The 13737-nt window shown below is 45.0% G+C and overlaps 1 protein-coding gene across 1 annotated transcript in view; it reads right to left on the bottom strand.

The window, feature by feature from the left end:
- ROR1 (receptor tyrosine kinase like orphan receptor 1) overlaps nt 1-13737 on the bottom strand; it is a 135940-nt gene that overhangs the window by 66192 nt on the left and 56011 nt on the right. The window lies entirely within an intron of this gene.

A 13737-nucleotide genomic window follows, 5' to 3' on the forward strand; every position in this document is an offset into this window, starting at 1 on the left:
TCTCAGTGATTCCTCATTATTCCAGGTTCTTCCCAGATTTGCAGGGTCCCCAGCCACATGCAAGACTTGCAGAAAAAGGAGCAGCACCGTTTTCTTAACAGCCAACAATCCCTAAAATTTGTGAGGCAATTCATCCCCACCCTAAAAGAGATTTCCAGGCTGCCCACACCAGCAGCACAATAATTCATATTTAGGGGAGAAAAAAATCCTCTTGAACTAAGGAGGATGCTTATTTTTCCATCTTAAAAAAAAAAAAAAATATTAAAATAAATAAATAAAGATTTGCTGTGAGACTGAATCAAGTGGTCAAACAGTTTAGCAAAAGTTGTTACAAGAAACCACCTCCTTGAGCTAATTCCCTTTTGTGACAGAAGCCATTCTAACACTCCAACAATGAGCTTTTTGGCAGCACACACTTTGGAAATAACTGTCCATTCTCCTGACAGCCTTTTTCCTGGATATTTTTTTTTTTCCCCTTAAATCCCATGAATGAAGGATTACCAGGATTTATGTAGCTATTTAATACCTCCAGGAAAGTAAAAGCACACAGCACAGGAAGAGAAACAAAAGGTATGGAATGAATCTATCATAATTTAAGTTCAACTCGCCAATAAATTTATCCTGACATTGACTGAAAAATATCGGGACTATTTGAACTTGTTTCCTGGATTGTGAAAATTATCCTGCAGCTGCTTCCTCTGGCTGCTCCAAAATGCTGGATTTTAGGGATATAGTGCTGAGGGAGTCTAGGCAACAAGAAGGACAAATCAGAACAATTGAGAACAATTTGCCCCTTTTGCACAGGGAAATGTTTTGATTTGGGTTTGGAGAAGTCAGTCTTGCTGGATGTTCATACTCCTGGGTAGCTTCTTAAAATATTTGTGTATTTCTTTAAATATCTTGTTGATTCAATCAGTTAAAAGTGAATGCTTCTGATTTCTTGTGAAAACTCAGCTGCAGGGTTGGATCCACTTCCCCAAGAAGCGCCTTGAACGCTGAATGCTCCTTTATCACCTGACTTAAATCCCCTTTTTATCCGGATTAATGGGACCCACCCCACTCATCCCCTGTGCTCGCTGCCCTCCAGGAGCACCCCAGGATGAGCAAATCCGCCCCATCCCCTGCAGCTCTGCCCTGTCAAACCGGGGAGGGTTCAGCAGGAATTTGGGAATTCGGGAACAGTGGGATCAGTGTGGCTCAGCCCTCCCCACCCCACTGATAACAAGGCTCGTTCTGTCGGGAGGATTTCTGGAACACGGGCAGCTCCCTCCACGCATGAGGGGAGAGAGATGGGAACACACAAAGTCATTTGTTTGGGAATTTAATGAGGAGATGATGAAGGCTGAGCCAGCAAAGCCCAGGAAATCTGAGAGGGAAAGGGAGAAGAGAAGAGAAGAGAAGAGAAGAGAAGAGAAGAGAAGAGAAGAGAAGAGAAGAGAAGAGAAGAGAAGAGAAGAGAAGAGAAGAGAAGAGAAGAGAAGAGAAGAGAAGAGAAGAGAAGAGAAGAGAAGAGAAGAGAAGAGAAGAGAGAGAAGAGAACTTGTCCTGGGTGCAGCTGAGGAAAGCACACAGAGAGGATGGAGGCTGAACAATTAATTTTTGCCCCTCTGCAGCATCCCAGCCCTATTTAACCCCTTCTGGATTAGCTCTGTACTCCCCAAGGAGCAGAAGGGTTTTATGAGGAAATTCCTGCCTGCTGATACAAATGGGTGGATAAAGGAGAGAAATCCTCCACGTGCTGTGACAGAACTGTGAGCTCAGCCCTGACAACCACCCCAGAGTCTCCACAGAGACAAAAAGTGCTTTTTAATGTGATGTGAAAAGGGCTTTCCACTTGAGGCTGCAGTGGATGCCATAAGGAATAAATCCCTAGGAAAGGCAGCTCATGGCTCACACTGGGCTCTGTTTCACATTGCTCGAGCTGGACAATTCCTGGGGGAGGGAATGGTTAAAGCTGGCCAGAAGGGAAGAGCAGTGTGCCCTGGTGATTCCCTGGCTGCAGCTGGAGCCCAGCAAGGGCTGGGGGATGCTGGCTCCAAAGGAGGCCACCCTGGTGTCCTTATCACTGATACCTGCAGGTGCCAAGGATTTCCTGGAGAGCACATGGAGGGGTTTGGGCTATTTTTTAGACCCCATTAATTCCAATGTTGTCTATCAGCCTGTGCAGATCAGGGGGAGCACAAACCTCCATGTGACAGCTCCTCTGTTCCTGTATTTACAGATTTTTACAGGTCAGAGATGCTTGAGCACTCCTGTCTACCAGCAAAGGGAGGAATGCTGGAAGATGTCCCTCTGTCCATCTGTGCCTGAGGATGGTAATGACCAAACTCTGGGATCAAAGCACGTGGAGATGGATGCTGGCTGCATTTCCCTACAATGCAGATGCTGTTCCAGAGCCCCTGCCCCATTCCCTGAGTGCTGCCCTTGCAGGAGCTGGGCTGGAGCTGCTGACTTTTGATTGGAGCAAGGCTTCAAACCAGCCTTTGATCTGCAGCCCCTGCTCCACAGTTTGACCCCAAGATTGGTTTTTGCTGCCTAAAGAGTTCAACTCAAATGCTTTTGAATGGTTCTGGCTGAAGCCACTCCACCTAAAACCAACAAAACCCAACAAATCAGCTGTGCCTGGCACAGGCATTGTGTTCATCCTTCACTGCTGGCAAGTAAGAGGTTAAATCCCTCTCCATTTAACTCTGGATTTTGACTGAACCCAACACTCCTAGTTAACATTAGAAAAAGGAACGAGCATGCTGTGCTCTAATAAATTTTTCCTTGGCTCCCTTCTCTTCGAATCTTGGGGAGGGGGAAGAGACAGACAGACAGATTAATTATTTGGGCTGAGTGCTTTTTGAATTATCAGAAAGTTTCCAAAATGTGTGAGCTTGCTGTCCTGGCAGTCCCAGTGAGGCAGGTCAGACCCTCGGGGTCTCTGAGGCTCACATCAGCCCAAGGATGTCAGAATCTCATTTAACACCTTATAAAAAGCCCCGGAATGGTGACATGGTCAGACCTGGCCAGAAGAATGCTTTTCAGTTTGTTTAATCAACAATTGCTGGTTAACCTGGCAACAAGCACGGAGTGAAATCATGTTGAAACTTCAGTGAACCAGTCTGAGTGTCTCACTTTCTCCTCTTCTGTTGGGAAATCAGCAAGATTTCCATCTACTCCTGCCTCTTCCCTATGCAAAATTATTTCCTCCTGCACTCTGAAAAGTTTATTCCATGTTGCTGCTGCTAAACCAAGCACAGAGTTCCCATTACTTAATTTTATAGTTAATCCTCGAGGTTACCAAATCCTGGAATGAGGATTTTTCATTCCTGACTCTTGCTTTGTGTTTTCCATTTCTCAGTTTCTGCCTTGCACTACATTAAAACAGTTCCTCTCTCCCCTTGGTTTTTCCCTTTCGTATCCAACACCACCCACTTCAAGGGAATCAGCATTTCCTACAGAGCTGAGCATGGAGAGAACGTGGCATCAGAAATGACATTGTGTGGTAACCATTAGCAAAGGGTAAATCATAATAATAATTACAAATATATTGTGAAGTAACACATCCCTGTAAATCCCCTCCCACTCTCCAAGTCCTTGGAGTGCTGGAAAACTGTGTGGCCTTGAGGCTGATGGACAGGTCTTGATTTGGGGGGTTTATTTTATTAATTTCTTTCATTCAAAGGAGTTTCTCAGATCTTCCAGACGGATTTGGGAAGTCTTCAGGGTGAATTTAAGGAAAAACAGGAAAAATATGTTTTCTCAGCAAATTTTAGGATATTTGACATGTAGAATTAGAGAATATCATGAGTTGGAAGGGATCCACAAGGATCATCCAGTCCAACTTCTGGCCCTGCCCAGGACTCCCCAAAATCCCAGCCTGGGCATCCCTGGGAGCAGTGCCCAAATGCTCCTGGAGCTCTGGCAGCCTCAGGGCTGTGCCCAGCACCCTCTGAGGGAAAACCTTTCCCAAAATCCAACCTGAGCCTCCCCTGACATGGCTCCAGCTGTTCTTTGGGCTTGTTTATTGTTTATATCTATTATTTATTTATAGTTGACATTTATTTATAGTATAGTATCACCCCCAAGCATGACAGCATGATGGGAATCTATTAGCTCATGTTTATTTATAGGTCATGTCTCTCTTTTGAGCATGTCTAAAGGCATTAGTAAGATTGCAATATAATCTCCTTTTTCCTTCCTTCCTCCAGAATTTAACTTGGTAATTTTGGTGTACTGTGCTGATCACCTACCTGCTAATCCAATTCCCAAATCAAGGCCTGGCAACTCACCAAAAGACAGCAGAAATACAGGATGTTAAAATGTGAAGTGTTTCAGGAGGGGAAAAAATATTGAAAGGTTGGAATGCAAAACTCTCCTGCTGAAGTGGCCAGAAGGATTCCTACAGAACTCCCAGGAGCAGAAAAGAGCTTTCCATGCAGAGGCAAACACAAAGGGTGTGCTGAACCCACCTTGTCCTGAGCCAGGAATTCAGAGAGTTAAAAACCCACTGGGGCAATAGAAACCTTCATTCCTGGTTTCCCAAATCCCAGTGGCCAAGAGCACAAAAAGCTCATTCACCTGCTCATTTCTCAACAGAGTCTAATCAAGAGGGGCTGTGGGGTGGCTCAGGCTTGCTGAGAGAAGGGCAGGGGGACAGGAGAGGTGGCTCAATAATAACATTTAATAGCTTTGAAACTTGAGAGTTACCTACAAAATAAAGGCATGGCTTTCATGGAACAATGGGATTCCAGAAGCTCCTCATTGAATGACTGAAGGCATTGTTTAAATCCACATTTTATTATAAATACGTGGTGGTGGTGTTCAGTAACACAGGGGTTTGAAAAGTCTCCTCAGTGGAGTGATATTGTTGAAATATTTATCTTTCACTATTTTTTGTATTTTAATTCTAATGCTGTTTAGCTGACAAATGAGATTTGAGGTTTTTGAGTACAATAATCTGGTGTATTCACCTCAGAACTTTTCTTTTACAGTTTCCTGAGCCAGCTGGAGCTCTCCCTTTGCAGGATCTGTGAGGGATGGATGGAAAGCAAATGCAGAAACCACCTCAGCCACCCTGTCTTGATAAAGACTGTGCATTTTGGGCCATGCCAAGTGTTAATAAAAACAAATGCACACCTCCAGGCTCTCTTGAAATGCAGACTTTAAGAGCAAAAATAAACAGGAGCCACTTGTGTTATCTGGGGGGTGTCACACATGGCTCTGAAATAACCAGAATGAACCTGGAAGGTCTTAGAAGTAAAACTGCCTAAACAGAATTCAACAAAGTGGAATTGCTGCTTTAAAAGTCCTTGCATCCCTGAGGTTTTCAGCCTCCTGCACAGCAGCATCCCCACTCTGGGGCTCCCAGGGTTCATTTCCCTACAAGTCCTAAAATCTCCTCCAGCCCCGGATCACGTTACGGGGTTTGTGTGGTGGAGTTTGGGCCCTGCCAAGAAAATGTCTTCAGCTTTCCTTTTACAAATATGGCAATGATCAACCCCAAGCTTGATGGGGAGGTTGCTGGTGTTTAAAGCAATTTAACATGTTGTAACAACGTGGTGCTTGAGGCTGCAGGGTGAAGCCATCCCGGGATGCTGCAGCCTGGAAAGGCCAGGGCAGTGAGCCTGGCCCACAAAGCTGATCCACATCAGCAGCTCTCACCTGGTGAGTCACCTCTCTGGGGTAAAGATAATGGATGGGGAGGAAAAACTCCAAACAAGCAAAACTTGGCTCCAGCAGTGCAATTCAGCACTTGGGGCTTTGCTGTGCAGTGCTGAAAAGTGATGCCCAACCTCAGCTGAGACTCCAGGGCTCCAAATGCTTCCATGTTTTCAGAGATGGCTGCTGGACACCAAAATGTGGCTATTCTGGTCATCAGTTCTTCAGAGTGATTTCCTGTTCCCAAACATCTCCCTGCAGAAGGCAGGTGGAGCCACAGCCAGCACTCCAGAAGATTCTGTGAGTTGGGCTTGAGGATTTGGGTTCAGCTCCCCAAACACTCCTACGCAGCAGAAGGATGAACATATTCCCAAAAATCACCTTCCCAGGTAGCACCTTGTGTCAGAGATGTCATCAGCTGGGTTCATTTGCATCACAGAATCCCAGGATGCTTTGGCTTTTAAAGGGATTTTAAAGATCATCTCCTTCCATGTGCAGGAACACCTTCCACTATCCCAGGAACCATCTGATTACAATTCACTCCTGCTTTTTTTTTGATATCCAGGTCACATTAAAACCACATAAATGTACTTTACAACATGGAGCAGTGCAATACAATAGCAAAGATAACAACCTGGGAATAATTTGTAGATCAGCAACCACAAAAGCTCTACAAATAACAGCTGCTGTATTTACATGTCAACAGATTGGATATTCCCTGATGATCCAGATAAACAACTCCACATCTCTGGGAAACAAACAGGCACGTGAGATGCAAAGCAAACAAAACCACAAAAGACCAAAGGGTGCCAAGGGGAGCTCTGGAGGTGTTCCCAGGTTGCCAGAACAGGTATTCCAAAGGGAACTGCAGCTAGAGGTGTGACTGCTCCAAAGCACTGTGTTAGCAGCCCCATGCCAACCCCATCCACCAGAAATGGCCCAAATCCCTTGGGACTCTTCAGGGACAGCAGAGACCTCTCCCTCATATTCCACAATGTTATAGGAAGAGCATAGCAGTGAATTATTCTCAGTGGGAAGGTAATTTTCCTTGTTTCCAGCCATGCTGGTCCACAGAAGACATTTCCCATCACTCAATCCATATTTTTAAAGCTGTGGGTTCCAAACCTTGTTGCTACTTCCTTGGATTCTCTCCATCAAACTTTTATGTGGACAGATGTGAGAGCAACAGGATTCCTGAATTCCTGATTCCTCACAGGCTCCCTCTGTACTACAAATAGGGTTTGCTGATGAGTTGTTAAAAACTATCCATCCAAAAATCCAAGTAAAGGCTCCTGTCAATCCTGACAGTGGTTTCAAATTTTAGGAGATGAAGCCAGAGAGTTGCACCAGGGACAGCCATTCCTATTGGCACCACAGGCTGTGTCCTGAGGAACCACAAAGAACTTCAACACTTTGATTCTGGATTGGAAAATCTATAAAAGTACAACCAGACACACCTGGACAGGGCTGGAAGGGGTTTTGCACTGGAGGATTCAAACCTGTGCTTGGAGCTGTGAATTCTGCTGGTGTGTGGCACAAACTTCACTGAAATCAGTTTTAAAAGTGAGCAGCAGAAATAACCTTTAAATTACAACTAGATATAGATATATATAGATATAGATATAGATATAGATATATAGATAGATACAGATAGATATATATAGACATATATATATAAAATATAGATATAGATAGATGTATTTAAATAATTTAAACTCTGTTTAATGTTTGAACTACATAAAAATAGAGAGGGAAGATGTCATCCAGCATTAAAGAGAATGTCTGTGTGAGATGCCCATCACCTTGGTGGTTTAGTTGACATTCAAGCACAGACTTAATGTCATTACAAAAGCCAAGAAGATTTGTAGGCAAAGCATCAGTGCTGGGTTTTTTTCCTCCATACAAGCAGATTTTTCTCAAGGAGTTCCAACATCTCTTTGTAGATATAAAAAAAACATAAAAGCACAGCCTGAGAGCTATCAAAGTTGAAGTTGAGCTTTGTACTGTGAGGATCTGACCTATTCCCTCAGTAATAGACCTAATCAATCTCAGTATCTCCCACCACAGATCCATCAGGGCAGAGCCTTATCTCTGCATCAGGCCAGAAGAAAGGCAGAGGCAGCTATCAGGAAATACTTTCCCTCTGCCTGATCCATGTGCTGTGCATAGCTGGAATGCCAGCACTGATAATAAGTTGGACATTGGTGAGTCCCATGTACACTTAATCACTCATTTCCTTCCCTGACTGAGAATAATGCTGGGGTTTACCCCTCCCTGCTCCCAGGCAGCTGGCACACAGCCAGGCAGTGCCACTGCTGCAGGAGCTCCCAGGGATGGGAGCATTGCTGCTCCCTGCACGAGTGATGGGGACACAGCTTCCTCCAGCTGCAGAGGGATTTTGGGAGCTCTGCATGGCCCCTGCAGAGCCAGCCAGGGCTCTGCTCATCCTAATCCTCATCTGAATCCTTGCAGATCTTGGCTATTCAGAGGAAAAGCACATTTTTTTGGAAGCCTCACCCCTCTTTCCCCTGCCAGAGGGAATTTTGCTGGGAACAAGGATGTCAGTTCATGTCTTGGTGTCCAGGCTGGCCCTGCCTCTCCTGCTCTGTTCCAGTCAGGGGTGCACACCTGGCAGGCAGATGTCAGGTGCTGGAAGGACACACCCTGATAAATATAATATCTGCTGGTGATATGATATTAAATACAATATCATCATATCTCCACAGCTGCAGAGTGGGGGTTATCCCTGCCCAGAATCAAGGATTTGCAGTGCCCAGAAACATCACAGCTTTGGGGTTTTCCCCCAAATGTACAAAATGCTTTTTTCCACCATCAATGAGTTGATACTCATTTCTCAAATGCAAAGGGACAGACAGATATTTGTCCCACAAGGACACTTGTCACCTCCCACCCACTTTCTGCTGCCATTTTCTCTCTTTCTGAGCACAGACACGTGGCTGTGGCAGCTCAAGGCCATAAATCACCATCCCAAACCACTGCTGACCATGGCCCCTCCAGTGTCCAGGGAGCAGAGTGGGAGGGAAGCACTCCACACCTCTAACAACAATACTCTATTTACAAAACTGACACTTTCATTTTATTCTGGTCCATTCCAGAATAAAAGAAACCTGGAGCTGGTTTATCCCTAACCTCACCATCCTGAGCCTTCAGGATCTGTCCCATTCCATCATTTCCAAGGAGAGGGGACATCTCTGCTGCTGCAGTTTCCATACAGGAGAACTCAGTAATTGATCTGAATAAATCAAGAGCACTGAGCATTTGGGTGTTTTATTGCCTTTACTACTGAGTGCACCTGCACAAGCCCAGCACTGCAGTCCCTCAAGGCCCAATACTCAGATTTATTCACTCTTAACACATCTTAAAAGTTAAGGTAATGATGCTTTCCTTTCCTTTCTTTTCTTTTCTTTTTTCTTTTCTTTTTTTTTTTTTTTTCTCAGAAAGATTTGATTTCTGAAAATCCTCAAGACCTGTTCACTGTCATTCCTGTTATTAAGGCAAGGAAAGAGTTCTTTGTGTTTAAAGTACAAACTGAGTGCTCTGTGTTTAAAACAACAGACTCTCTCCACCTCTGTGTGAACAAAATACTGACAAAAATTATATTTGCCCATTTTTGTGCCCAAGATACAAATTCTGGGCTGCTCCCCTGCCTGGGTTCTGCTGGCACCAACTCATAGATGTATTTTCCCTTCCTGACTCTCTGAAAACCATGTGAATGGGAATTTGTTCTGCTGTTTTCAGAACGAATATTTACAATTAATTTGCAAACACCACGAGGATATCTGAAATCTTGCTTTTGAATTACAGAACAGTGAATTCCTGAAGCACAAACTGCTCTTCCCCTTGGTTTCCCAATTTTTCCGTGGAGTGACAGGAAAAGTTGGCTTTTCCCCTGGAGGCTTTACACAAGTGTCAGCCCCAGTCCGTGCAGTTTTACAAGACTATAAAGTTAGCAGCCCCTAACACCCAATTAGCAGTTCCCTATATAAAGGAAAACCACTTCCATACCATTGTATTCCCAATAACCTGAGGCTGACTGCATCTTTCCCCCTCTTGCCTCAACACCGCCTTCCAACGCATTTTCCTTAGAAAGGGGAAATAAGAAGGATTAACACTCCTAATAATGATGAGATGAAGCTTCATAAAAGCTCTGCCATATTTAAAAAAAAAAAAAAAAAAAAAAAAGGAAAATATTTCTGATGTCTGCAGCAGGAGCAGCTTGGTCTGTTCAGAACACGCAGTTGAAGTATTTGACACTGAACAACTCAGGGCATTTTCAGCTCATCTCCGAAATATTTGCACAACTTTTTTTTGTCTTTGTTGCTGTCACTTCGGATCAGTCTGTACCTGAGGATCGCTGCCGAAGCCCTAGCCACTGTCGAAACACATTAACAGACAATTCCTAAGCTTGCAGCTTGATGGGCGGTACAAAAAAAGGGAATGAAGGGTCATTAGCAGGTTTGCAGATGCACCAGAGAGGCGCAGGAAAATCGAGACCCTTCCCCAGGTCAGCAGTGTTTGCATGAGGAATGAGAGGAGTCCCTGTGGTCAGCACTGAATCCCAAAGGTCAATTTTTCCTGGGCAGATGAACAGGGCTGGCTGAGCACGGAATTGGGGTGCAGAGGCTGGAGCAGCTGCAGGTGAGACCCCTCTGAGGCCAGCCCTGACAGAGGCATGGGGAGGTGACCTCTCCTGAATTTTCCCATGATTTCTGCCTTCTCTGCACATTTATTACAGAATCACAGAATCAGGAAGTGATTGCTGTTGGAAAAACCCTCCGAGATCATCCAGTCCCAGCTGTGCCTGGTGCCCACCTTGTCCCCAGCCCAGAGCACTCAGTGCCACCTCCAGGAATTCCTGGGACACCTCCAGGGGTGGGCACCCCAACCCTCCCTGGGCACTTCCAGTGCCTGAGCTCCCTTTCCATGGAGAAATTCCAGCCTGACTGTCCCCTGACACAACCTGGGGCCATTTCCTCTTGTCCTGTCCCTGTTCCCTGTCTCCCCCCCGGCTGTCCCCTCCTGTCAGGGAGTTGTGCAGAGCCACAAGGGCCCCCTGAGCCTCTTTTTCTCCAGGATCAAGGTGCACAGGTTAGACAGGACCAGGCTGGGGTGACAGACAGGTCCCTGAGCAGTGTAACACTCTCGCTGTCACTTCTTAACCCTCCCAAAGCAGCAGCAGGGTTTGTTTTTGGGGTCAGACCCTGCACAGTCCCTGGCACAGGCACACTCACAACCACAGATTTGGGATGTGTGCTCATGCAGGAGGTGTCATCCCCATTTCACAGCTCTCTTCCAGTAGAAAACCTTTTCAGCTGAAAGGATCTCTAAAACTCCCTTTCAGCGAGTGAGCCCTGGCAGTGTGGCAGGATATCTGGAATATCAAGCAAGACATAAGTCAGTTGTTTTAACTACAAACCTATTATAGTTGTACATTTATTTTTTTACAAGTTAAAACCAGCCAGACTGGTTTAAAAAGATAGACTACAAACCTATATAATTTATTTACAAAACAATCTAAAATGCATCATTTTTTTTCTCATAAAGTCACTTTTTGAATTTTTTTCCAGATGGAGACACACTCTAAATGGTCATATTTTGTAAAAATAAAGTGTGACTATTTATCCTTAGGTGTGGGGATTTATCCTACCCTTTTTTTCCCCTTGGGCTGCTCTGTTGTGGTTTTGCCAGGTTCCCTTTTTCCACACATCTTTCAGCACTAAAAGGAGTTTCTCAAGCAGGAGTGAGCCCAGCCCAGCAGGTCCCTGAGGACATTCAGGGTTTTGGCACAGAGGATGACCCAGGTGCTTCCCCCTGCACACACAGGGGGTTCCAGCAGAGGAAATCCCAAACAGGGGAGGCAGGAATGGGAATTGCTGCTGCCGGGGTGACAGCTCTGCACTCCCTGAGCTGTGCTGGGATCCCAGTTTGGGAGCACATCCCGATTTCCCTGCAGCCAAACTCCTCCTCCCATGCTTGGCCAGGGCTCTGCATGCCCCACCCAGCCCTGAAAACACCTTCCCAAAAAAACCCAACTTCTGCTGCTTCTCCTTGGCCCTGAAAACACCTTCCCAAAAAAAAAACCCCCAACTTCTGCTGCTTCTCCTTGGCAAATCCAGCCCCAGCTGCCAAACTCCCCAATTACTGAGTCAGCCACCAGAAGGAAAAGTCACCTTGGGTTGGTTCTGACCTCCCAAATCCAATGGAAAGTCGGATTTGGCCAGTTGGGAAGTCTGTGAGAGCTGGAGGAAAGATAAGAAGTCAAGTGGGGAAAATAAAATTAGTTTAATTGGAAGGGAAGTTTGGAAAACGCTGAAGTAAGGATTTATTCCCAGGAAGGGGAGGGAGGTCAGGTGTGAAATATTTGGGAAGGTTCCCCACTCTGCACGGTGTGAGCTCCATTCTCCTTTCAGGCAGGACAGGAGCACCCAGGGGTGGAGTCCCCATCCCTGGAGGTGTCTGAGGAACGCTCAGAGCTCTGGGGACAAGGTGGGGACCAGGCACAGCTCGGTGATCCTGGAGGGCTTCTCCAACTTTAAATAACTCTGGGATTCTGTGCTCAGATTTCCACAGCCAAACTTGTTGTCTCCAAATAATTCAGGTGACCACACACTTGTGGATGTTCTGATGAAAATCAGTTCCTTTGCTGCCTTTTAGACACAAAAATTCCCCTGATCTACTGCTCTTGCTCGTGCTTTAGGCTGCCAGGACCTTCCATCCTAAACCTCTGTTCCACTGGAGCAACATTGTCCTTGGAGCTCTGACAAGTTTTGACTGGGGAGAAGAAGGGAAAGGGGGAAAAAAATCAAGATATTTTAGTCCCTTCTGAGAGTTATGAGATGAAATTTGTGCCAGCTTCAAGCACAGTCCATGTGAAGGGTCAGGAAAAGTTCACAGCTTTTTTTTTTTCATAGATATAAAACAGAATGAGCTTCAAAATTTTACTATGATTTCTGCTCCAAAAAACCACAAACTTCTGGGAATATCTGGATCAGTCTGATAAAAAGCTACAGAACAGTTCCCATGGTTCCTGAGATTCTGTCAGTGTAGAACGTGCAGAGTTTGTTAATAAAACCTCCTTTAAAAGAAGATGGGCACTGTCACAAGTGTGGGGCAGCTCCACAGATTTTACCTAGGAATGAACACTGGGTTGAATGAAAAGTATTCATAATTTTTTAGGATTCTTTGAAAAGAAGATTAAGCATAAATCTCAAATAAACACCAGAAGCATCAACCTCCAGGAAGTAATGACTGCATATAAAAGCTAAAAAACATTCAGAGGAAGATCAACAGGAGATATAAAACAGGAGATATAAAACAATCCTGCAGTTCACTCTGAATTCTCCAGGTCATTATGATTAAAAAAAAAAAAACAAACCAACAAATATCTTTGGCTCTGTGAACAAATATTAAGAAATGGAACAATGAGAAATAACACAGAGCATGTTTCCATGCCCATTTTAAAGCAATAAAACGTCTCTTCCTGCAGTATCTGTGGGTATGATTAACCATGAGCATTATCTGAAACCAAACCAAGCCAAACTCTCCAATTTGGTGTTTCTTTGGCATCTTGCTGACTTGGATATGCAACTCAACCAGAGCAGGTATAGGGATTTTAATTCACCCTGCAGAGAAAGTCCTTCAGGGTGGGTTTATTAAAGCAGGAGGGGAAAAGCAGCTCAGGGGCCACCACTTGAATTTCTTTTGTCTTTCACAGAAGTTTAGTCAGGACTGGCAAGAGAAATGACCTTTTTCAAAGGCAACGCTTTTAAAAACTTTTCATTTTGCTTAATAGGAAAGCAAAGCTGAGGAGGAAGGAATTTTTTGGGAGTCTAGACAGGACTCCAAACAAACTTCAAAGAGCAGCCCACTCCCAGAGCAGCCCATCCAGGGAGCAGATGGGCTGAGAGGGGGGAAAGGCCTCCAAGCCCTCCCAGACATCAGACAGAGCAGAGCAGATCCTGCTCCTTCAGCCTTGCAAAAACAACCTCCAAGGGTTACTCATGAATTCAGGCAGTGACTCAGAAGAGCCCACATTTCTCACAGTTTGGATTGTTTTCATTCAATAAAGCT

Source organism: Erithacus rubecula (genome assembly GCF_903797595.1).
Source record: "Erithacus rubecula genome assembly, chromosome: 10".
Lineage (NCBI taxonomy): Eukaryota > Metazoa > Chordata > Aves > Passeriformes > Muscicapidae > Erithacus > Erithacus rubecula.